This window comes from Macaca nemestrina, chromosome 13 (assembly GCF_043159975.1).
Source record: "Macaca nemestrina isolate mMacNem1 chromosome 13, mMacNem.hap1, whole genome shotgun sequence".
NCBI classification, from domain to species: Eukaryota; Metazoa; Chordata; class Mammalia; order Primates; family Cercopithecidae; genus Macaca; species Macaca nemestrina.
Window position 1 is genome coordinate 62,445,365 of NC_092137.1, and position 26,119 is coordinate 62,471,483.

At 47.1% G+C, this 26,119-nt stretch overlaps 1 protein-coding gene and 1 long non-coding RNA gene across 6 annotated transcripts in view; one reads left to right on the forward strand and one right to left on the reverse strand.

The window, feature by feature from the left end:
- The window catches only part of LOC139357873 (uncharacterized), a 73,486-nt gene extending 48,335 nt beyond the window's left edge, over window positions 1-25,151 (reverse strand). The window contains exons 1-2 of the long non-coding RNA XR_011611796.1: window positions 24,809-25,151; window positions 5,452-5,636 (exon numbers count right to left, since the gene is read on the reverse strand). This is a non-coding gene — a long non-coding RNA (uncharacterized lncRNA). The remainder of the gene's footprint in view (window positions 1-5,451; window positions 5,637-24,808) is intronic.
- Window positions 18,572-26,119, forward strand: part of LOC105465119 (UDP-GlcNAc:betaGal beta-1,3-N-acetylglucosaminyltransferase 2) — a 325,143-nt gene continuing 317,595 nt past the window's right edge. For 3 of the 5 annotated variants that reach the window (XR_011611786.1, XR_011611787.1, XR_011611788.1), the window contains exon 1: window positions 25,261-25,495. The gene's annotated coding sequence lies outside the window, so the exon portion shown is untranslated. Of the gene's footprint in view, window positions 18,728-18,997; window positions 19,129-25,257; window positions 25,496-26,119 lie in introns of those variants that run through there. The other 2 variants (XM_011713368.3, XM_011713367.3) reach the window with 2 other exon arrangements.

Genomic DNA, 26,119 nt, shown 5'->3' on the forward strand with positions numbered 1-26,119 from the left:
CTAACTCAATATTTAGTTTTTTGAAGGACTGACACAGTTTTTCAAGATGTACTATTTTACATTCCCATTATTAATGCGCAATGGTTCCAATTTCCTCACATCCTCAATAACACTTGTTATTATCTGTGTTTTAGATTATAGGCATCCAAGTTGGTATTAAGTGGTATCTCATTGTGGGTTTGATTTTCTATTTTTCTTGGCTCTGTTTCACTAGCTTTTGTCATTCCAGGAATTTGTCTGTTTTATCTAGGTTATCCAGTTTGTTGATATATACTTAATCCTTTATAATCCCCTCTATTTCTGTCAGATTGGTAGTAACACCCCCTTTTTCATTTCTGATTTTAGTAATTTGAATCTTCTCTTCTTTTTTCTTTATCAATCTAAACATTTGTCAATTTTATTGATCTTTTTAAGGAACCAACTTTTAGTTTTACTGATTTTCTTTATTTTTTCATTCTCTTTTTTTTTTTCTTTCTTCTTCTTTTTTATTTTTATTTTTGGAAGAGACAAGGTTTTGCTGTGTCTCCCAGGCTGATCTTGAACTCCTGGGCTCAAGTGATACTCCCACCTCAGCCTCCCAAAGTGCAGAGATTACAGGAATGAGCCACTGTGCCCAGGCGGTTTTCTATCCTTTCTTTCATTTATTCCTTTCTAATATTTTTTCTTCTTCCTGCCATTTGATTTGAATGTAGTTTGCTCTTCTTGTTCTAGTTTCTTTAGGTGAAAAATTAGGCTACTGATTTAATTTTTTTCCTTCTTTTTAAATATAGGCATTTATAACTTCTGTATATTCCAATTTCATGTGAATCTATAATTATTTCAAAGTAAAACCTTATGAAGAAAGTATGTACTAGGGGAGCCATGTACGGTGATGACTCAACCATTATACTTACCCTCAAGTAGGTTAATTTAGTGGAGAAAGATATAAACAGAGTGATACGGAAGATGGGACGAGGAGAAGATGGCTGGCTGCTGCAGAGATGAGAAAAAACACTAAGCGATATCCAGGAAAGTCATGAAGGCACAATCAAGGGCTTATTTGAATTGAAGAGTGATGCTTTCTATCTCTTTTTTTCTTTCTTCCTGATATCTCCTTCCAGATGAAGAGTGATGCTTTTATCATGAGAGTTCCATACTCAGAGGCCCAGCCTCTAGGGAGACTGTCACTTATTTCTCCTCAGATCTTTAGAGACCACAGCTGAAGCCATTTGGGACAGGGATGGACCTACACTCTGATTAAGGCTAATGTTCCTAGCTGAGGGCTGTTCTCTGTAGCTCAAAATGTTCAAAGACACCCCATCTTGTACCAAGTCACTTATGTGTTCTAAATGTACAGACTGACTTCCTTCACAAAAGATAGCAAGAATGGTATTTAAACAGCAAAGGAAAACTGTAGAAAATTTGTTCGGGACCAGGAGCAGTGGCTCACACCTGTAATCCCAGCACTTTGGGAGGCTGAGGTGGGTGGATCACTTGAGGCCAAGAGTTTGAGACCAGCCTGGCCAGCATAGCAAAACCCTGTCTCTACCAAATATACAACAAATTAGCTGGGTGTGGTGGTGCATGCCTGTAGTCCCAGTTACTCAGGAGGCTGAGGCATGAGAATCACCTGAACCCAGGAAGTGGAGGTTGCAGTGAGCCGAGATTGCGCCGTTGCACTCCAGCCTGGGGACAGAGAGAGACATTGTCTCAAAAAAAAAAAAAAAAAAGAAAAGAAAAGAAAAAGAAAATTTGTTTGGGTTGTTAATGCTGAAAACATTTAACTTTTAATTTTGAAATAATTCTAGACTCACCAAAAAAAAAGTTGCAAAAATAGTACAAAGACCTCCTTTGTACCCTTTAGTCAACTTTTCCAATGCTCCCAGACACTAACAACTTGAATTGGGTTGCTAACACTTTTTTTGATGCTTATTTTTAATTTGCTTTTTTTTTTTTTTGGACTAGGTTTTTGCTTTTAGTTTATAAAGCAAAGCAATATAAAGACATACACAAGTGGCCGGGCGCGGTGGCTCAAGCCTGTAATCCCAGCACTTTGGGAGGCCGAGACGGGCGGATCACAAGGTCAGGAGATCGAGACCATCCTGGCTAACATGGTGAAACCCCGTCTCTACTAAAAATACAAAAAACTAGCCGGGCGAGGTGGCGGGCGCCTGTAGTCCCAGCTACTCCGGAGGCTGAGGCAGGAGAATGGCGTGAACCCGGGAGGCGGAGCTTGCAGTGAGCTGAGACCCGGCCACTGCACTCCAGCCTGGGCGACAGAGCGAGACTCCGTTTCAAAAAAAAAAAAAAAAAGACATACACAAGTGAGAAATCTTGTTCTTGCCCTACCCTTTATACCCCATCACTCTCACCTCTCACAAACACAGGTGATCATCTGTTTTTTTCTTTATGCAAACATAAATTTAAAAATATTTTTTTCACTACCCCTGTCTCTGTACACATATAAAAGCTAGCATCTATGGATACTGTTCTGGATCTTGCATTTATTGTTTAACAATATAGCTTAGAAATATTTCCCAAATCGCCAGAGGTGGTCGCTCATGCCTGTAATCCCAGCACTTTGGGAGGCCAAGGCAGGCAGATCACCAGAGGTCAGGAGTTTGAGACCAGCCTGGCCGACATGGTGAAATCCTGTCTCTACTAAAAATATAAAAATTAGCTGGGCGTGGTAGCAGGCGCCTGTAATCTCAACTACTAGGGAGGCTAAGGCAGGAGAAAATCGCTTGAACCTGGGAGGCGGACGTTGCAGTGAGCTGAGATCGTGCCATTGCACCCCAGCCTGGGCAACAAGAGCGAAACTACATCTCAAAAAAAAAAAAAATCCCGAATGAGAATGTAGCAATGCTTTTTAAATTTTTTATTTTTAAAGAACTTTAATGGTCGGGCACTGTGGCTCATGCCTGTAATCCCAGCAGTTTGGGAGGCCAAGGCGGGCAGATCACCTGAGGTCAGGAGTTCGAGACCAGCCTGGCCAACATGGTGAAAGCCCATCTCTACAAAAATACAAAAATTAGCCGGGCATGATGGCGATGCCTGTAATCCCAGCTACTCAGGAGGCTGAGGCGGAAGAATTGCTTGAACCCGGGAGGTGGAGGTTGCAGTGAGCCAAGATTGTGCCATTGCACTCCAGCCTGGGCAACAAGAGCGAAACTCTGTCTCAAAAAAAAAAAAAAAAAAAAAAAAAAAAGAACTTTAGCATTTACTCCATCTTAACCCTACTACCCTCCAGCAACATCTCAGACATTGCTCATGGCTCCCTCTTTTCTGTCTAACCTGGATTGTTCAGCTCTCAAATTCTCCAAGCATATTTCCTTTTCTGCACTGTGTAGGCTCAGGGCTTACACAGACCTCAGGCAGTATGACTGGAGCAAAGCCATCAATCCCTTGTGCCATCAGGACTACAGGGACACATTCAGAAACAACACCATCAGGGTGATGATTGCTTAGCCTGAGCGACACCCCGAAGAGATCACTCTGGGCCAAAGAGAGGAGATGGTCTGGAACAAGGCCTTGTTGCCAAGCAACCCCAGAGGGGATGAAATTAACGCAGTCTGTTTTTCATGTAACTGCATCTCAAATGAAAGCTGAGGCCAGAGTTGATCCTATGCAAAATTAATAATTACCATATGATTCTTTCTTTTAAATGGCTGTTGCCAAAAGACCGAGGACTAAAGAAACTAGTATATTCTTTATTTAAAAGGGATGAGGGAAAAGGGAAAAAAAAGAACAAGTATATTCAGATCCTGTGTTTTTCCATTTGCGTCTTAGGTAGGAAATCAGACATTGCTATCTTAGACTGCTGCTGAATCTGCCTGGTGGGAAACCTGCTTTGAAAGCAGATCCGAAGCAGACAAGATAATATGTACCAAAGAGCTGAGAAAAGATATTTTTTAGGGACAAGAAAAAGCTTAGGATCATTTGAGACCCTTTTAATGTCCTTTCTAGAAGATCTAAAATGTACTTTTCCCCATTAGTACATTTAGAGCGGGCAAACTGTCGTAAAAATAAAAATAACCCTACTGCTTCCACTCCACTCTCCCTAACCTCATATTTAAAGGCTGAAAAAGCACAGGTTGAGATACCCAGTAACCCTCGCTTCTTGAGAGGTTATTAATATTTTTAAAAATGCAAAAATGAGATAGAAAAGAGGATTCTACCCCCACCTGCTTTTGCTGCATTGACTTGAGTAAATTAACTGTGTGGTCAGAGCAGAGTGATGGCCTTTCTCACCAAGAGAAACTTTTTGATTATTATTCTGTTGTTGTGCAATAAAACATAATTCAAAACAAAGCATTTTTTAGCCAAAGAAACTAATTTTTTCTGAAAAGGAAAACTTTCTTGCCTAATGGAAGGTTGGATCCAGACTTTGTTCTGGGGAAAGGTGGCCACCAAGTTCAGTGACTTCTTTTTGACATTTATGCAATGCAATTATTGGCACTGAGGGATGACTCCCTTCCCTCCCTCCTGCCACCCCACCACCCTCACCTCATACTGGGCCATCAGACTGGCAAACATCCTCCCAGACAACTTTCCCCTGTGAAGCCGTGAGTATTTGCTGATAGGGTTGAGCAGGGCATACCAGTACATAGAGAAAACCAGAGAGCAAAAGGTGCATGCTTGATTTGGGGGACCTCTTATCATTCAGAGTCTTAGTAAGAAACAGATGGTACAGTCAAATGGAATGGGGAAAGGGTGTTACGTTGGGCTGGTAACATGGGTTGGGAGGCATTACCATATCTAGGCCTGAAAAAATGAGAGAATCGGGAGGCAGAGGGGTTGTAAGGAGAGGGCTGCCTCACAATAATGTCAGGCTCAGGGGAATGAATATCCCAGTGTCACTTGCCTTCTTCCCTCTGATGTCTGGCTAGGACTCCCCATTTGGCTGAACTCCACTGGAAATCAGAGGACAGGAAAGCCCTTTAAGGTAGTGCCCCCAGAGCAGCCTTCCCCGGCAGGGAGCAGCAGGGAGATGGTGACGCACAGACGATGGCCAACACTGAACCTTAAATAACCTTTTTGGTTCCCAGTCTATTCAGTCACTCAGCCAGCACTTATTGATCACCAAGCTATTGATCAGCCAGCACTTATTGATCACCAAGCTATTGATCAGCCAGTACTTATTGATTGCCAGGCTATTGATCAGCCAGCACTTATTGATCGCCAAGCTATTGATCAGTCATGACTTACTGATCACCAAGCTATTGATCAACCAGCACTTATTGATCACCAAGCTATTGATCAGCCAGCACTTATTGATCGCCAAGCTATTGATCAGCCAGCACTTATTGATCGCCAAGCTATTGATCAGCCAGTACTTATTGATCACCAAGCTATTGATCAGCCAGTACTTATTGATCACCAAGCTATTGGTCAGCCAGCACTTATTGATCACCAAGCTATTGATCAGCCATGACTTATTGATCACCAAGCTATTGATCAGCCAGTACTTACTGATCACCAGACAGGCACTGAACTAGGAGATACAGTGGTAAACAATGCAGCCCTCATGGCTCACAATTCTTGCGGCTGTGTCAGGCCCCGGCAAGCTTCAAACCACATCCAGACTGAAGGTGTAACATCACAGCTCTCCAGCTTGTACTGTAGTTATCGCATGACTTATCTTATCTTCTTCCTGCCTGTCAGGAAAGAGTATGGTCTCTGGTTACACTTAATAGTGGTGATAATGGTGACATGTACTTGTTGGTGTATGTTAAGATGTGGATATTGAAAGGGTGCATATACAGAAGAACCCAGAAAAAAAAACTGCTCGGTCTCAGGAAAGGCAGGAACGGTGGTAAAGCCAGGTCACAGGAGTTTCTCTCCAGCACTTGGCCCTTCATGTGACCCAGCTCCTACCCGTGCATTTGGCCCTCTGCCTCCTCCACATACACCCAGCTTCAGGCTGCAATTTCCATAAATGTGGCCCAGCTCATCTGTCCATGCCAGCCTCACTTGAGCTCACTACCTAGTCTATATGGGGTGGTCCTTGAGCTGGCCCCTCTGGTCCTGGCCCAATCAGTGGCTATTCCTGGGCATAGAACAGCTTAGTGCTATCTCTGAGCAGGGGGCTGTAGGTGGGGCAGTTTCCCCCATCTATAGGAGATACTGGGCATGGCAGAGCCCAAAGCTGACATGCTCAGAGCCTCCTACTAGGAGATGATAAACTCCTGGAGGCCAGGGACCTAGGACTTACACTGGTTTTCCAGTAGCATATGGCATCATTTCCTGGAAGTCAGCCACTCAGTTGACATTAAATTAGACTGGGCAAAATAACCCCAAAGCTAAAAATTGGATACCTCTATCACATCCATCATAGGAATCTTTTAAAGCACAAAGACACTTGACATTTGCTGAGAAGGACATTGTTGATCCACAGACAGAGAAGCCAAACTGTGTTTGGGATGACAAGGAGACAGGCTGGCAAGGTGCACATCCTGCTGGGGACAATGGCTCCTTTCTCCTGAAATGCCTCCCAGCTGTGTGTGGCCAAGCCAAGGTGAGGCAAAGCTCAATTCCTTGCCCTAAGAAACCTCCTGCAGCAGCAGGAGAGTAAGGGAGGTGCTGCCTTTGTGCTACGGTGACCTGCTTATTCTGTTTCAGTGACACAAGCTCATTGACATTGTATGGAGAGACTGATGTCATCGATGCTTCCCGGAGCCAAGCTGGCCTTTCTGATGGTGCACATGGTGCTCCGATGCTGCGGACCATAGAGATGTTTTCCTCCGGGGTGGATGTGGGGAACTGAATTCCTTTGGCTGAAAATGAGCTATGAACCATAGTAAAAGCTGCTAGTAGGAAGGCCTTTGGACTTTTCTGGCTTAGAATTTCTGAGGCAGAGAATTTCCCTTGCCTACAAGGGAAACAGTTTTCTACATGGCAGTTTTCCAAATCAAATTCTTAAGTCCAGAGACATAGCTGGAGAGCATCTTGAAGGTTCCCCATGAACGGTAGGAGCTGACCCTTGGGGGAGGGGAAGGTTTTAATTAACTTTGTTGGAGAAGTTTCCAAGCACTCTTCAGCTGTTTTGGAATGTTGTGTTCCAAGTTGTAGAGGTTATGACTTTCTCTTTCTGGAACCCAAAAGCAACTTGTGGAAGCAAAATGAGAACAGCTTTTGGCCTCTGACACCACAGTACATCAGCCAGGACTGGATGTTGCCACTAAACCAAGGAAAAACTGTCTCTGGTGTCTCCTTATGGCCAGAATGGCATGTTCAACTTTAGACATGAAGATTTGGCAGTTTTGGAGCTGCTTGTTGGCCCTCTGCTAGGGTCTGGGTCTTCTCCCAAAGCCTAGGAATTTGAGAGACAGTCAGCTAATGGAATAGCCAACTGTACAGTGCTGGGTACCAGGAGAGGGGAAATGGTGGCTCTTTGGTACTACGAGGCCTGACGTCTTGGAACAGATGGCACCTGTTGGGATTAACGTATCTAAGAATGTCAAGGAAAAGCATGTGAGAACTTTTCTCAATTGAAAGGATATGCTGAATATTTTCAAGAATGGGCATCCCATTCTCCCATTCAGGGAAGACTGAGCCCCTTTTGTCCAGCAGGCACCATGGTGGGTGTTAGAAGCTAGAGCAGTGAATCAGTCACACATTTTAAGGGCAAGGACCATGTTCCATTCTTCTTTGTCTTGCTTGTAACAGTTACTCAGGCAACACTGCACTGAAATAGTTCTTCTTTTTTCTTGGAGATGGAGTCTCGCTCTGTCACCCAAACTGGAGTGCAGTGGCGCAATCTTGGCTCACTGCAAACTCTGCCTCCTGGATTCAAGCGATTCTCCTCCCTCAGCCTCCCGAGTAGCTGGGACTACAGGCACCTACCACCACACCTGGCTAAGTTTTGTATTTTTAGTAGAGACAGGGTTTCACCTTATTGGCTGGGCTGGTCTCGAACTCCCGACCTTGTGATTCATCTGCCTCGGCCTACCAAAGTGCTGGGATTACAGGTGTGAGCCACCGTGCCCAGCCAGAAATGGCTCTTTCAAAGTCCCCTGGCTTCACCCCATCCTTCAGTGTCCATTTTTCATCCCCTTCCCCACTTTGGTCTCCTATCTCACCAAATTAAGGAAAATGCAATGTCTTCCCTATGCAATTGCTGCCTTGCACAGAAATTCACCTTTAAGCCAAACCAATAACCTACAAACCAAAAGAAAACAAGAGGGGAAGGGACGAATAACTGATTCCCCTGTGAGCCCTACCTAGTTTTCATCTGGCACATTCTGATTCTAAGTGGTTGCTGGTCACACTGGCAGATAGCCTGTTTCTCTTAGACTCTTCCTCCTCAACCACCTACTCTCTCATTAAAGAAAGAATTAATGAAAATTTCCTGATTATAAAAATGATAAATACATTTGGAAAAGAGAACACATTGTCCCACCCCCACTTCAATTTTGTTTTTTTGTTTTGTTTTTTAGAGACACGGTCTCACTCTGTTACCCAGGGTGGAGTACAGTGGCATGATCATGGCTCACTGCAGACTCAACTCCTGGGCTCCCTACGACAATTACAAAATGATTTTCAGGCCAGGCACAGTGGCTTATGCCTGAAAAATCAAAGTTTTCAGTGCTTTGGGAGGCTGAGGCAGGAAAATTGCTTGAGCCCAGGAGTTTGAGACCAACCTAGGCAACTTAGTAAGACTCTGTCTTTACAAAAAATTAAAGAATTAAGTGGGCATCTTGGCATGTGCCTGTAGTCCTAGCTACTTAGGAGGCTGAGGCGGGAGGATGACTTGAGCACAGGAGTTTGAGGCTGCAGTGAGCCATGAACATGCCACTGTACTCCAGCCTGGGTGACAAGACAAGAATCTGTCTTTTAAAAAAAAAAAAAAAAAGGCCGGGCGCGGTGGCTCAAGCCTGTAATCCCAGCACTTTGGGAGGCCGAGACGGGCTGATCACTAGGTCAGGAGATCGAGACCATCCTGGCTAACACGGTGAAACCCCGTCTCTACTAAAAAATACAAAAAACTAGCCGGGCGAGGTGGCGGGCGCCTGTAGTCCCAGCTACTCAGGAGGCTGAGACAAGAGAATGGCCCGAACCCGGGAGGCGGAGCTTGCAGTGAGCTGAGATCCGGCCACTGCACTCCAGCCTGGGCGACAGAGCGAGACTCCGTCTCAAAAAAAAAAAAAAAAAAAAAAAAAAAATGTCGGGTGGCTTTCTGAAGCCATGCTTGGCCCTCCCCTCTCAGGGGTTTCCAGAGGAGGCAGATGAGCAACCCTTGATCTCTGACCCTCAACCCCATTGTTTACCTGCTGCCACGCAAAGCGCCTCAACCGCAGGGTTTGTAACTTCGTGCAGATGATCACAGCTGCCCAGATGTTCATTTTAACTGAATTTCACTCATATAAAAGTGAAGGAAATGGGCAGGAAATCAGGAGAGGGGCCCAGTAGTGAGATTGTATGTTTATAATGGAAATAGCACCAGCCTGGGGGCTGAGATGATAATTTTAGATAAACCTTTGCCAATGACTAGCTGTTCCTTAAACAAGTCTCCCAGCCTCTGTAAGTGTTCACTTTATCATTTGTGAAATAATACAATTGATTTTATTATCTCTAAGGTTCTTTAAGTTGCTCTGATTCATAGAGTTTAAGAATAAAATGTGGCAGCCAGGCTGGGCTTAGTGGCTCATGCCTGTAATCCCAGCACTTTGGAAGGCTAAGGCAGGAGGATCACTCAACAATTGAAACCAGGAGTCAGAAACCAGCCTGGGCAACATAGTGAGACCCTGTCTCTAAAAAAAAAAGGGAAAAACATAGTAAAATGTTTATTTGGCTAATCTACTTTCTCCCCCACCATGTTCTTCCTCTTTTCACCTCAAAGACCTATCAGTTTTCACTGTTTCTTGTTACCCAGCTCTGCCGCTATTCTTTTTGGTAAGGAGTGAAATGTTTTTTCCAACTGTTCATGCAGCGGGCAAACTTGTCTTGCTTCTCAGTCATTTTGATGCTTTTCTCCGTGCCCTCTCTGTTGTCTTCCTAGCCTTTTATCCCAAACTAGGCCTCACACAAGCAGGTTTGCCTCTCTGATCTGCGGCTTTAATTAACATAACGAACGAGCGAACAAGGCTTTATTGGGCATTTACAATGAACAAAGCACAGCTTGGTGCTGTTAAAGATAAAATAGGTTTAAGACATGTTCTCAGCCTTCAAGGAGACAAGACCTGTGGGGCTTCAAATCCCTTAGCTGCCTTATGTTCTACCACTCATCTCTGGGTGCCAACACTGATACCCTCCCCCGGAAACCCAACGCCACTGTGCTGAAACCAGCTCTTCTGTGGGATGCTGTCTCTCCACACTCTGGTTTTTTTTCCTTCTCTCACTTCTTCCTGGCTTCCTTTTGCTGGATTCTCCCTCTGGGTCCATCCACTAAATTAGATCCTCAGAGGCTCTATCCTAGGCCCTCTTCTTCTCTCAGTCTCTTTTCATTCCCTAGACGAGTCCAACCATACTCATGACTTCAGTTACCATCTATATGCAGATAATTCCCGTGTGTGTGTTTTGTGTGTGTGTGTGTGTGTGTGTGTGTGTGTGTGTGTATTCCCGGTTGCTATGGTTTGTCTCCACCAAAACTCAGGTTGAGGCTTAGTCCCCAGTGTAATTACATTGAGACATGGTGATGCATTTAAGAGGCATTTGGGTCATGAGGGATCTACCCTCACAAAGGGATTAATGCAGTTTTTTGAGTGTGTGAGAGCTGGTTGTTATGAAGTAAGACTGCCTCTCATGTTTGTTCTTCTTGCATATGCCCGCCTCCCCTTTTGCTTCTCTGCAATGTTATAACACAGCATGAGGCCCTTACCGGCAGCTGGCCAGATGGGCCACCCAATCTTTCACCTCCTGGCCTCCAGAATTGTGAGCTAAATAAACTCCTTAATAAATTATTCAGCTTCAGGTATTTTGTTATAGCAACAGAATATGGATGAAGACACCAGTCTTTCTTTGGGTTCCAGACCTGTATATCCAGTTGCCTCATGAGCAGCTCCACTTCGACATCACATAGACACCTCATACTCCCCAAAGTCACCACCGAGTGTATCACCTTTCCCAGCACCCTGCTCCTTCTCCCTTCCCAATGTTCTCAAACTCAGTAGACAGCACTGCTACTGCCTACCCAACTGTTCAATCCAGCAACCTAGGACTCCTTCTCATTTCCACAATCTTCCTGTTCCTGCCCCCAAATCCAATCAAATTGCCTTATAAATATCTTGAAATAAGCCAGACATGGTGGCTCATACCTATAATCCCAGAACTTTCAGAGGACAAGGTGAGAGGATCACTTGAGGCCAGGAGTTTGAGACCAGTTTGGACCAAACTTGGAGGTTTGGATTAATATACATATATACATGTATGAACTAATATACATATGTATATTAGTATATATATACTATATGTATACTAGTTCAAACCTCCAAACTTCCAAACATTATCTTAGCCAGAATATATAAAGAATGCCTACAAATGAATGAGAAAAAGACAACCCAATTTAAAATGGATGAAAGACTTAAACAGGCACTTTACAAAAGAGAGCATCCAAACAACCAATATGCATATGAAAGGGCATTTACTGTCATGATCAAGTTAAATGCAAGTTAAAACTGCAATGGGGTACCAATACACCTCCACTGAAACAGCTAACATTTTTAAAAACCTGATGATACCAAGTTTTGGTGGGGTGTTGGAGCAGCTGGAATCTTCATACTGATGGAAGTGTAAACTGGCACAACACTGTTGGAAACATGTTTGCCTGGAATTACTAAAACTAAACATACGCATCCCTTGTAACCCAGCAGTTCAATGCCTAGGTACAAAGCCAACAGTAACGGGTGCTTCTGTCCACTGAAAGATGTGACCTGGGTTCATGATTTTGTTGCTTTTCCAGCATACAGGTGGCTGGATGTGAAGGGGCTCCCTCACATCCTCATCAGCCCCTCACTGTGCCCAGAAGTGGTAGCATGCACTGCTTCCCTGCCAACATGAGCCCTTCAGCTAAACCTTGGTCCCCAGTCTAGATGACCCAGGGTTCTGTCCTGCACACTGGCCTCAACTGGGATTAACTCCATCCATCGGATTCTAGTGCAGGCCCACAATCCTTATCCAGGAGTTAGAATTTTCCAGATTTTGGGAAGTAATGGCATATATATACCATAGTCTGTCTAACACCCCATGTTTCACTGCAGATATATGAATGTGTTTGGAGCAGCTCCGTGATCAAACACCTTAACATATTTGTAGTGAAACATAGGATAAATAAAAACTATGCCCTCCCATAAGTTCCAGTCAGATTTTGCTGCCATGTTAGTTTTAGTGCCACCTTCTGAAAAAAACTCTTTCATTTTCCAGACCTTTATGGACTTTGGAATTGCAGAGAAGATTGTGGGCCTGTATGAGGAGGGGTGGCCTTTGTCAGCGCGGGGAGGGGAAAAAGGAAAATGAAACTGTTCATTTCCATTTCCCCAAAACAACCAACAGCCCTTGGCCTTATATCTACATAACCAAAGGTCCCTCCAGTGGTTTTTTTCCAAGGAGAGTCAGTGTATCTACTGCTAGAATGAGGAGTGACAAGAAACTTGTAAATAGTTTTTCTTGTTAAAAAAAAAAAAAAAATTTCTGCCACATCTGGCTCCACACTACAGTAGGTGCTGCCCGAAGTATAAGATTCAAGTTCCTGCTCTTATTCACTTAGCTGAAGTGCTTGAGGTTTCTATAACACATATTCCCTGTGCTTTCTTAATAGACACACAAACATCCATGTGTATGGCTTTAATTTTGAGGTATTTAACTAGATATATAACAATGCACAAAGTAATTTCCCCAGCTCCTTTCCATGACAACTATTTACATACCCTAGCGTAACACTTCCTATGAGTTGGCCCTCCAGCCAGAGTAGGAATACAGCCTGGGAGTTTTCAAAAAACGGTGGGATGGGGTGGAGAAGGCAGGGCTGCATGCAGAGGCTGGATAAAATGATATTTCAGTATTTTTAGTGAGACAGAAAGAAACTCACGCAAACAGTTCTATTCCCTCCCGCTCTTTTTGTTTTGTAAAGTCTTTCTTTCTCCAAAGCTCAGTTTTGGATTAGACCCTTGTTGACCATGTCTGCTTAAGTCCTAGATAAAGACTTATTTATTTGACCTGCATATCCATAGTTGCTGGAACTGCTCATTTTAATTTTCCTATTGTGTACACTGTGTTGGAAAGCTTGGCAGGAAGCACACTATGGAAATGTGGAACCGAACAGTTGAATGTGTATGATTTGGGAAGTTCAGCAGATGCCAGGGCTTTGCAGGCTCCCAGCTTGTTCAAGACTAATCCTGTGGATTTTCATTCTTGTGGGCCTCGTGCCCCTTAAGTCTGAGGGCTGGGTCCCGCTGGGTCTCACCCAGACCCAGTCCACACAGCCGTCTCTCAGCTGTCCTACTCGCAGCGACCAAGGTAGTGCTGTGCTGACTCTTGGAGGCTCTCCTCTTCCCTCTCCCCAAGGAAGTGGAGGATTCCAGAAACGGCTCTGGTCAAGGCTGCAATGTTTTCTCTGGACATGAATGTAGACTTCAGGTTGGATTCTAGAAGACCTGAGGGACTGCCCTTGCAAATTCATCTTCCCTATAGTGGATGACATGTGTCACCCAGATCCCCCCTCCACGACTGAAGCACTCATGCCCCCATCTACTGGGAGTGCTGACGGCGGCAACTGTCTGCTGAGTTCCTCTCTGACACTTGTCCTCTGCTGCAGAGAGAGCCACCTTGCCTAAGATGAAGCTCACATTGACCACGGGCAGCCCACATCTAATGACTGGCGGACGCAGGAGTAAAAAGGCTTCGTCCTTTCACCCCAGTTTGTAATAACTCTGAGCCATCCCACCACCAGAGCTCACCGAAAGATCAGCTGAGGCCTTTACCGTGATTGCACTGCAGTTCAACTTCTCCCTTTGTCCATTCCTGCCCACCTCACTTCCCCTCAGGCGTTGATGCTGTACCCTTCAATAAACTTCCTGCTGGCCAACCTCTGTGTCCGAGCTTGGAAACCTTACCTATAACACTCCCTTTATCGGGGGGGTAGAGCCCTGTGTCTAGGGGACCACACCTTCTTCATGCGATTCCTGCTGCCCTCCCCTTCCACCCCAACCCGCCATCCTTTGAAAACTCAAATTGGTCTAAACGATTCAGGATGGCGCTATACACTCTTGCCAGTGATTGGCTTAGGAAGGGTCATGTGACTGTGTTCTAGCCAATGAGACGAGAAGGGAACTTGGGTAGAGAACTGTAGGAAGGGTTTTCTGGGTCATAACAAGAGACAAGAGAAGAAAGAGTCCCTCTTCTGTCGATATTGGCTCTGACTGAGATGCCTGAAATAGCTGTAGAAAGCAATAGATGTGAGAAGAAGATGGAGCCAAGAGAACAGCAGAGAAGTCAGACTGAAGCAGAGCCACGACGTGCTGGGCTGGAGCCTACTCTGCCTGTGATTTTCTTGTCATGTGTGATACATCCCCTTTGACAGCACAGAAGGGATTTGTCACACAAGTACTTAATGACGAAGTTGCATCAAATTTGCAATTTTTGTTCCAGTTCCAACTGCCCATTTCATTTTCCCACCCTTTGGGGGCTTTGCGTTTTGAAATCCTTGGTTGTCAGGATTCTTTTCTTCTTGGAAGTTTTCTAGTGATCCAAACTCTTGTTTTTTCCTGATTTTTGATGACCGTTAAGATGTCTGATTGATCGACTAAACTGCTTCCTTTTTCCATGGCCTTATGGGTGTAAAATTTATAGGGCCAATGTTATGAAATGTGTATGCAGTGCTGGGGGTGGAGGGCTGCTGACTCTAAAAAATCCTTTCCTGGGATGACCTTAGATTAGAAAAGAAGGAAATGGTGATGAAAAGCTTTCAAAATGTAAGGGAATGGGACTTGGACCTAAATGGTTAGTACAGACTAGGATATTCTTAGAAAATGCCTCCCGCCTCTCTGTAGTTGATTTTGAAATGTCAGTTCATAACTGCCGTAGAGTTTGGCACTGGGAAAATTGCCTAACACAGCAGTGGGACTGATGGATGGAGAAGCCTTTTCTTTTTTCCCACTTGCCCATACTCCCCTCTGCATAAAGACTGCTGCTTCCTTTTTTTTTTTTTTTTTTTTAAAGTGGATGTACAATTTACAAATAATAAAATGCACATATTTCGAGCAGTTAACTAATAAAAAATAATTTTTTTCCAGAAAAGAAAAGCACAAATATGAAGTTTACAGTGTAAAGAGTTGTGACAATGGTATGCTCCCATGTAAGCAACATTCCAGTTAAGTGGTAGAATCTTTCTCTTCTCCCAGAAAATTTCCTCATGCCTTTTTTCCAGTTAATTCTCTCTTGAACCCAGAAGCAACTCGAGTTCTGACTTCTGCCACCGTAGATAAGTTCTTGCCTGTTCGTGAACTTCACATGTTCTCGCGTATGACTTCTTTCACTCAGCATAATGTTGGAAGATTCATCCGTGCTGTCGCATGGATCCTGCTTCACTTTCAGACTATTTATGGGATCTGTTGCTCTCTGATTTCCCTGACTGCCGACTGTCGTGTTTGAGGAGGAGGCCCTGCCCTTCCTGGCAATGATTTTGCTGTGAGATGATTTTGCCAAGTGAGTTTCATAAGTCACTGGATCCTAAAGATCGAGCAGGTGGCTCCTTCCAGGGACAGCCAATTGATTTTTCCATTCTACATGATTATATTGATGATGATGATGATGATGGCATCAGAACCCTTTGGAATGAGGACAGAATGGCACTTCCTCCAGTGAGGAACCCAGGACGAATGTTGAGAATGCCAAGCATTCTATGCCAAGATACCACTCCATGGCCAAGACTGAGGAGGGAAACAAACATTTATTAAGCCCCAAAAGTTTACAGGTACTTGATCATAAATGACCTAATTTCCTCTTCCTGAGAACTCTTTAGATGTTACTATCCCCATGTGGACCACACTTGGCTTCTTCCCAAGGTGGGATTTGAACCTGGAATTGGGGATTTCCATACCATGGTTTTTCACTAGCAGCAGCCAAGACCTAGGCCGCTGTATCCATCTGAGTTGTTGCATGCATATCTCCACGTGGTGGTTAAACCTCACAATTATGTCCACAGCTGGATTGTCACAAAGCTAGATAAGACTTGGAGCCAGATACACTCCCTTTCTTCCTCTGTCAATAGGAGCCACCTAGAGTTGGCAGATTGGTCTTCATTTTCTAGAAATATTCTCTTTCTCCGTAGCCAGGCAGCTTTGACCTTTGGTAAAGGTCGGCAGATCTTTGTTATGCCCCCTGGAAATCACTGTTTTGTAACAGTTATGTTTACAACTGAGATGGTTTCTAAACCCTGAGAAGCATAACAAAGGGCGATGCCAGCAAAAAGGCATTAAGTTCTGTAATAGGCTTATGTCCTGATAATCATATTAATGGCACTGTCTCATGCTTGATGCTGCCATTATGGGCCTCTCCCCTTGAATATAATTTTTCAGTTTGATGATAATTAAGACTATGATTTTGCATTTCTCCTTAATGAGAATTTCATTCCCAAAACAATATGATTGTAATAGAGACAGCTGTTCATGCCCCTCCAAATTGTGGACCATAGGAACTACCACAATGTCCTACACACGCTGGACTTTACTAACCTGGGAATTTTAAGTTCTTTCAGCATCAGGACTCTGTGGGATATGGAGCAAGTCCCCTGGGAATCATGACATTTGTTTCTATATCTGCATCTGATAATGAGGCTTTGTGTTTTTCTACTGTTACAAAGTCCAAAGTCATGGTAACCTTGGGAGCAAAGGGCCTGCTTTAAGAGTCAGGTGATTTTTAACCTGTGATTTAATTGTCCAACGTTCAAGATATTATCTCTGGTATTAGGTATTTGGCTTCCAGAAAGCTACTTTTGGGGACTCATTTGTGAGTTCCAAGGGATTGGACTAGAATTCTAAGAATTTCAGTGCCAAGCTTCCACACTTTCCATCAATAATTAATATTTTGGCCATTGAGAGAGGTGGTTGTTGTTTTCATAATTCCACTTCAGACTGATTAACAGACTAGGAAACATTGCCATCTTTCTGTGACAACCTAAATTGGAGGATATACAAAGTTTGGGGATTTCTGCTGCTGATGCTATGTGTGTGTGCCTGGCCCTTAGACAGGCTGGGAACTTTTCTAGTTCTGTGCTGAAAGGAGGAGGGAGATATAGGGCTTAGGCACCCATCTGTCCATGGGGCTTGCCACCGAGGAAAGCGGCTTTTATTCTGAACCATGTCCAAAGGGCTGCAGGAGTTCATTCCAACAGAACTAAGAAGGTGGAAGCCAGCTCTGGGCTTATAGATGTTTGAGCTCTGGGGTGGCAGCTCCATGGGGTCTGTACCTGAATGGCAGGTTGTTGGGGTGCTCCTGGTTAGTGAGGCAGAGGCAGTAAAGAACAAAGGAGGTGGGTGTGGACCACGGTTGTGGCTCTGTGGGCATGCAGATGTCCTAGGCTGGCCAGGTGAAGTGAGGCAAACCGCAGACCTCGAAGGCTGAAAAGGAGGGCCATTCAGGTCTGCTTGCTCAAAAGCTTGCCGTCTGGCTGGGTAAAAATACCAGGTGGATGCTGGCACCAAAAGGGACACAGGAAACTTGCTAAGATTAGCCCGTTTCCTCACCAGAAAAATGGGTGACAAAGCTGGATGCTGTGACTCATGCCTGTAATCCCAGCACTTTGGGAGGACAGATCAAGGCAGGCGGATCACTTGAGATCAGGAGTTCGAGACCAGCATGGCATCATGGTGAAACGCTGTCTCTACTAAAAATACAAAAATTAGCTGGGCGTGGTGGTGCATGCCTGTAATCCCAGCTACTTGGGAGGCTGAGGTGGAAGGATCACTTGAACCTGGGAGGCAGAGGGTGCAGTGAGTTGAGATTGTACGTTGAGATTGTACCACTGTACTCCAGCCTGGGAGACAGAGTCTTGCTCTGTCTAAAAAAAATAAAAAATAAAAAAAAAGAAAGAAAGCAAAAGAAAAATGAGTGACATGGAAAAGCCAAACATGAGAGGCCCAGGGCAAAGCACACAGGATTCACTGTGTAGCCTGGGCTGCCTGTCCACCTGGGAGGAGCACATGAGAGTGACTGAGAGGGGGCAGAGCTACAGGAATGACAACACTCTGGGAAGCAGGAGTGCCAAGGGAGAAATCTATGACCTAGAAACTTTTTGTAGACCTACTTCAGACTGTCAGATCAACAGTATTCACATTCACAAAGAAATGGGCACATTCACAAATGTCCTCAGGATAAATGAGCAGTCTGGATGCCTTCCACTCCACCTTCTCCAGGAAGCCTCCCAGACTTTCCCAACCCTGGCTCATCGTCCCTTTTCTCCTTTTCTGAGCTCTTATTGTCTGCTCCTTATGATTTAGCACTTAATCAGACACAGCTGTGAATTCCTCTGTAATTGTTTTGGGTTTGTTTGTCCCTCTGGGGCAAGATTACAACTTCCTCTGGGACAGGGACTACAGTCTTCTTGGGAGAGCTCCTGAGAGGGATGTGGGTGTATGTGGGGGTCTCTAAAGAAGAAAATATCTCCCATTCTTACAGGGCCTTACAGTTTAGAAAGTGCTTGTACTTATCTCTATTCCTTACAGTAGCTCTGAGAGGTGGCCTATTTTACAGATAATGAAACTGAGACCAAAGAGGTCAACAACCTGTTTAAGAAGAAGGAAGATGAGTAGCAGAGGTAGGATAAGCCTGGGATTCTTGGTGCATGGCCACACAGGGCCCACAGGGGCTCATTTGGTGACAACAGAGCGCCCAGTGGAGAAGAGGGGGGAGGAGGAGGCTTCCACATACCCTTCCCTGATGGAAATCTTGGGAAGGAAAAGAAAGCAAGGGGGATGTGGCCCTGGTTTGTAGAGCTAGTGGGTCAGGCTTCATAAAGAGACAACTGAGGCAAAACCCACGGTACCACTCATTTGTTTTTGTTGTTGTTGTTGTTATTCCCTTACAGATCCTCTGTCGTCCCACAGTGCTCTGCTCCTCCTGACACCTGACCTACCCCCTCTACTCACCTACCCCTCTCCAAATACTTTTACATGCTCCTCTGGAACTGCAGACTTCAACTAAGAAACTCAATCAAAGGTCAGTTCATCAACTTGTGCATCTGTCTGTCCATCCATCCTTCATCTTTGCTCAGAATGAAATTCCCGCCTTCTTTGCTTTCCTTGAAACACTGGGATGACACTGCTGACTGTGTCCCTCCAGTCCCAGTCTTTGCAGCCACAAAAGAATGGGCATAACTTAAAATATGTTTCTCGGGATAAAGGAGCAGCCTGGGTGCCTTCCACTTCACCTTCTCCAGGAAGCCTCTCAGACTTTCCCAACCCTAACTAATTTTTCCTCTACCTGATCACTTCTCCTCCACCTCCCACAAACGCTGTTGTTCCTTTGGGGAGACTGCTGCCCAGCCATACTGCCTCTCCCCTGCCTGGTGCTTTTTATCTTCTGCTCTCCTGGTCATTCCCTCTTCCCCACTCTCTTAAAACTTTAGCTCCTGGCTCCATGGCCTTCACACCATAACTACCGTTCCTCTTCACATCCTGTATGCCTTTCCTGTTCACACAGATGATCTAGCCAGTGCCCTCTTCATCTCTTGACCTCGTATTCTCCAATGACTTTCTCCTCTATGCCACCCCCATCATGTCCTGGCATTGTCATGGCCCTAAACTTCTCTACCTCCTGAACCCCTTACTTCAGATCCAGATCTCTGACCCAGCCTCCTCTCCTTCTGGTGTGACTGAGTCTTGACCCCTTGACTTTTCCAGTCCTTTGGCTCCTGTCCTTTCTCTCTGATCATTCACCGTGCTACCTCACTTTTGCCAAGGCTCTCAATTCCTTTGCTCCTCTGCCCTGGTAATCTCCTCGTTTGAGCCGGCACCACAGTGGGCAGCTGAGCTGTTGGAAGAAACCGCACAGGAGGGCCAAAGGGTACCTTAGAAGTCCACAGGCACTAGCCTCAAGTGGACTGCCATGCTGCCTTGCTATCTGGCTGTTCCTCTGGTCATCACGACCCTCCCAAACTCCTGCAATGACTGTGTCATACCTTCTCCACTCTCTTCAAATCTGTCATGTCTCTTTGCCCTATCGCTAGCCTCCTTTATGTCACAGAGTTAAGAGGAAGTCATCAGGTAGAAAGATTCAACTACCTCTGTGAAAGCAGCCTGGCTCAGTCCTCCTCCAGCCTCCTTCCTCCTGTTATAATAGAGAAGGTGGCCCCTGCCTGAGGTCAGCCTTTCCACCCACACTCTGGTTCCATCTCTCCCATGGGCACAGGAGACTTTGTGCTCCATTGTCCTTTCTCTACTGTACCTTCATCTTCCTCTTCTCTGTGGGATCCTCCTTATTTACATTTAAATATACTCAAGTAATTCCATCCTAAAAATAATTAAAATACATAAACCAAAATAAACCCACTGCTGACATAACATTCCCCTCCAGCTATTTTTCTGACTTTTCATAGTCAAACCTTTCAAGAATTGTCTGCACCTTGTGCTTTTCATTTCTTCCCCTCTCGCTCATGCCTCCATCCACTCCAGTCGATTTCCCATCCCCTTCACTCCACCAGCTACTGCTCTGTAAAAGCCCCAATGACATCAAGGTCACTAACTCCAGTGGACGTTATTCAACTTTCACTTCACTTGGGTCACTTAGCCTTTTTTTTTTTTGAGACAGTCTCACTCTGTCACCCAGGCTGGAGTGCAGTGGTGCAATCTCAACTCATTGCAAGCTCCACCTCCCAGGTTCACGCCATTCTCCTGCCTCAGCCTCCCAAGTAGCTGGGACTACAGGCACCTGCCACCATGCCTGGCTGATTTTTTGTATTTTTTGTAGAGACGGGATTTCACCATGTTAGCCAGGATGGTCTCGATCTCCTTACCTCATGATCCACCCGCCTCAGCCATCCAAAGTGCTGGGATTACAGGCGTGAGCCACTGCACCCAGCCAGCCATTTTTTAAAAAAGAAATGGGGGTCTCGCTATGTTGCCTAGGCTGGCCTCAAATTGGGCTCAGATGATCCTCCCACCTCTGTCTCCTGAGTAGCTGACACTACAGGTGTGTGCCACTGGATGCATCTTTTGTCAGCCATTTTGAGTGCTGTTGACTACTGCCTCCTGCTTAGTGCTTTTGTCCCTGGATTCTGTGACCCCACCTCCCCAAGCTCCTTTCAGTTTTTTCTTTTTTTTTTTTCTTTTTGAGACAGAATCTCACTCTGTCGCCCAGGCTGGAGTGCCTGGTGTGAACTCAGCTCACTTTAACCTCCATCTCCTGGGTTCAAGCAATTCTCCTGCCTCAGCCTCCCAAGTAGCTGGGATTACAGGCACCTGCCACCACGCCCAGCTAATTTTTAGTAGAGATGGGTTTCACTATGTTGTCCAGGCTGGTCTCAAACTCCTGGTCCTCAGGTGATCCACCCACCTCGGCTTCCCAAAGTGCTGGGATTACAAGCATGAGCCACCGCACCCGGCCAAGCTCCTAGTTTTCTTCCTGCCTCTCTGGCTGCTCTTCCACCTCCTCTGCCAGAGGTTTGCCTCTGTCTGGCCCTTAGATAAGAGTTCCTCAAGGCTCAGTGGTACGTCCTCTTCTGATCTAACTGTACACTCTCATGGTAGCCCACGTGCCTTTGGTGACTTCATTACCACTGCCACACCAGCTATTCCAGCCCCAGCCTCTCCTCAGAGTACCAGACCCTGCAGCCTGTTCAACATCTCCACCCAGGCACCTCAAACCTACTTTGACCAAATGTGAACCTTGAGAGGGTTCCCCAACTCAAAATGGCACCACCATCCATCTTTTTAAAGAAGCAGAAATCTGGGAGTTTTCCTTGATTCATCCCCCCTAAGCAATTACCAAGTCTTGTTGGTGTCTACTTCTCTGCGTTTGCTCTACTGCTTAGACAAATGGCCTCTCTCACATTATAGCAACAGCCTCCTAACTGTCCCTCCACTCCACTCCTCCCATTTCCCTATTCCTTCTTCACATTGCAGTCAGAATGATCTACTTCAAAATGCAAAATCGAGTGTATGACTCTTGTTTCAAATGTCTCAGGATAAAGTCCAAACTCTGTAATGTGGTGTACTGGCCCTGCATGATCTAACCCCTGCCTGCCTCTCTAACTTTCTCCTCAACCACTTCTTCCTTTGTAGTCTGAACCAGCTAGGAACTCCCCATGGACTCCCCAGATGATCTCACCACCTTGCACTCCCTTTGGCCCATATCACAATTGTAATTAATTGATAGTGCATTTAATTGTTAAGCCCCTCTCTCCAGCTAGACTGTGAGCTCCAAGCAGGGAGTGTGTTTGCCATGTTCACCACTCCAGCGCCTAGTCCTGTGCTGCACCTAGATGATGGCCAGCACATTTTTGTTGAATAAGTGAATAACACATCTCTGCCTACTGATGATGGACCTGGGCCCCAACCTAACAGTAGGGACTATAGCCAAGCCATGTGGAATCTAGCATTGAGTTACTCGCCAAAAGATACAATGTAACTGTTGCAGATACACTCCCAACTGTGTTAAAGCCACCATGGAGAAAATGCCCTTATTTATTTGTTTGAGATGCAGTCTTGCTCTGTCACCCAGGCTGGAGTGCAGTGGCACGATCTCGGCTCAGTGCAACCTCTACCTCCCGAGTTCAAGCAAGTCTCCTGCCTCAGCCTGCCAAGTAGCTGGGACTACAGGCGCCCACCACCACACCTGGCTAATTTTTTTGTGTTTTTTGTAGAGACAGAGTTTTACCATGTTGGCCAGGCTGGTCTTGAACTCCTGACCTCAAGTGATCTGCCCGGCTTGGTCTCCCAAAGTGCTAGGCTTACAGCCATGAGCCACTGCGCCCAGCCCAAAAATACCCTTATTTTTAAATTTCATGGCCTGGGCAGCCTTGGGCAGCTGTGTGGGACACAAGCTTAATTTCCTAGTTGGTGGCCAGCTGACATTGTAGCAGTTCCTTTACTAAAAACTCCTTGGCTGGCCATCCTTGCAAGCATATCTGTGGCTACAGGGGGTGCATTTAAAGGGAAGACACATATGCATGGAAAAAATATACCAATCTGATGGCATAGAAAATCTTCCTTAGATGTCGGCTTTGTCTCATCACTGCATTTAAATATCAGACAGCAGCCTAGAGATATCTTTATTTAAACCCAGGAACAAGGGCTCAAGATTATTTTGATACAGAATGAAGACATAGACTTCATTTATTAATTTATACTTCCTATAATTCTTTTTTTTTCTTTTGAGACGGAGTCTCACGCTGTCACCCAGGCTGGAGTGCAGTGGCATGATTTCGGCTCACTGCAACCTCTGCCTGCTTGGGTTCAGTGATTCTCCTGCCTCAGCCTCCCAAATATCTGGGATTACAGGCGCCTGCCACCACACTTGGCTAATTTTTGTATTTTTAGTAGAAATGGGGTTTCACCATATTGGCCAGGCTGGTCTCGAACTCCTGACCTTGTGATCCGCCCGCCTTGGCCTCCCAAAGTGCTGGGATTACAGGCGTGAGGCACCGCGCCCGGCCTATACTTCCTAGAGTTCTTAAAGAATTTCTAGCTTCTGTTTCTTTAAACATGTTTTATTAGCTTTCTAAATTATGAAAGTAAATACAACTGGAAAAATACAAAATCCAAAGTCAATGGAGTAAAAAAATGTAACTCCCTTGTTTCCCCTACCCGCGAAACCGTGGTTAACAGTCGGTGTGCACCCTTACAGTTTTTTCTATGAATATACAAACATTCGACTTGTTTCTTGGACTTTATGTCGCAGTCCAAGGAGAATCATGTGAACGGCATAAAAGCAGCATGTTCTGAAGACTGCAAACCATAACATTTCCATATCTACTGACTCAGAATTCCTGTTTCTAAAGGACCGCACCCATGTGGCTCTGTGCATCCTCAGCAACTTGGTCTTTCTTCCTTTGCTGAGTTTGGTTAAGAGTAAGGGCCGATTGTTGAGTAGGCTCAGTTCACAGGTGCCTGAAATTCCTACTTAGCAATGTTCCTTTCCAGCTGATTCCGCCTCCGAGAGCCTTAGGAAAAAATGCTAACAGTTGAGAGTGAAGCGTCCTTAATTGCTCAGTCCAATTATCTAGATGGGTCCAGGTTCGGTTTCGATTCAGAGATAAGGACCAGGGGGCGGGAGCGCTTCCAGGTGCGCCCCTGGGGAGGCTTGCTTCCCCGCGGAGCGCACGCGGGTCTCGCTGGTTTAGCTGGGCCTTTCAAAACCAGGTAACGTCTCCATCCCGTAGCGCCAGGCTTATCTGGGGGCCTCAGAATTGTGTCAGTTGCGTCTCTGAGTCACCTCGGAACTCCCCGAAGGAGTGCGGGGCTAGGAGGGCGCATCGGTGGGCCCGGGGGGCCCTCGCTGGTAGGTGTAGTTGGCGCCAAGGCCGCCTCTGGCCGGCGGAGCCCTGCAGTGTCTGGAGGTGGGGGGTTCAGAGTCCGGCCCTTTAGGCCTCGCCTGGGTATCCGCCTTGCCCCTTGGGCCGCGGCACGGGTTCGGGCCGAGCGCCCGGCATCTTGCGTTTCCGGCTTCCTGAGACGGGCGTGGGACCTCGAGGAAACCACTCTGCATGACCCCACTCAGAGAACTAAGGACCACCACCCCCCAGTCCTGTCCTGGACGGCTTCATAAGCCAGAGGATCCAGTGGCAGTGCCAAGCAGGGCACCACTCTGGGTCGTGAGCACCTAAGAGGCGGAGCAAAGGTCAGGCCCCACAGTGGCCCAGGCTTCCCTCCCCCGCCTCCCCGGCGTGGCCATTCCTCACCCGCTCCAGCACTGGGGTCGGTCTAGTTCCGGTTACAAACTGGCCAGAAAGGCCACTCGGGTCTCGCTAGGCGATGCGCCTAGTCCCCTAGCCTCAGACGAACCGCAAGAGGGGCCACCAGCACCTGGAGGGGCGGAGGCTGGAGCTGCGTTTCATTCGTGGTTTTGGAGCTGCCGGGCTTTTCCAGGGGGGTTTCCTTCCTAAAGGCCCCCTTTCCCCAGCTTAACCCTCGGCTTTGCAGGCGGGTGCGTGGGGGCTGCAGGGTCGCTGAAAGCCGCGGAGAGCGCGGGCCCGGTGTGTCCTGGAGCCGGGTGCGAGAGCGAAGCCCTCCCAAAACTTGGGGTGCGGGGCGGGGCCGTCAGGCGGTGACGTGAGGGGCGGGGCCGGGCCCCATTGGCGGGCGGGCACGGACGGGGCGGGCTCCGGGAGGCTGCTGCGCCTGGAACCGGAGCGGGGAGTGAGGCGCAGCGGCGGCGGCGGCGGCAACAAGTGCCGGAGGCCAGCAGAGCCGAGCCAGAGCCGTCCCAGCCGCCGACACTGCCGGGCCGCCCGTCCGGGGCGCCGCGCATGGAGCGTGAGCTGCGGCGGTCGCCGGGCTGAGCCGCGCGGAGCGGCCGGGACGTGGATGTGGCCGCGATCTCCCGCCCTTGCCCCCGCCCCGCCGAGCTGGAGCTGCTCCCGGACAAGGTAGGGCCCGGGCGGTGAGCACCCCCACCGGCTCCCTCCCCGCCAGGCCCCTCTACCGGTCCCCTCCCGCCTCCCTGCTCTCCGGCTCCGCCCTCCGGACCCCCTACTACCCCCGCCCGGTTCCTCTCCGGTTCCGGCTTCGTACCCGCGCCCCGGTGGAGGAAGCAGTCCCTAGGTGGCTCCTGCCGCATTTAAGCCTCCCCTACCTTCCCGCCGTCCTAGCCACCCAACCCCAGTCCAGAGGGAGAGGAGAGGGACACCGCCCGCTGCGGGGCTTAGGAGTCTCCCAACCCATTCCGTGCCCACCTCGCCCGGGAGCCCGGGGACCTTCCCCCTCCCCGCTGCACCCCAACTTCCGGGGGATCCGGCGCCGGGGCGATGCGGGCTTTGGCAAGGGGCATCTGGGGCCGGGCCTCATCCGGGCGGGGCGCACGGGCGTTTCGGGGAGGGGGGCGCGCGTGATTCCTCGCACCCCACCCTCGCACCCCACCCTCGCACTGCACCGGCCTCCCGTGCCGCATGGGGAGATCAGGTGTTTTGTGAGCCAAAGAGCCGCCGGCAGCCGCTCCCCACCCCCAACCTCTGCCACTTCTGTCTCCGGCTCCCCCAAAACTGGTTTCTGCC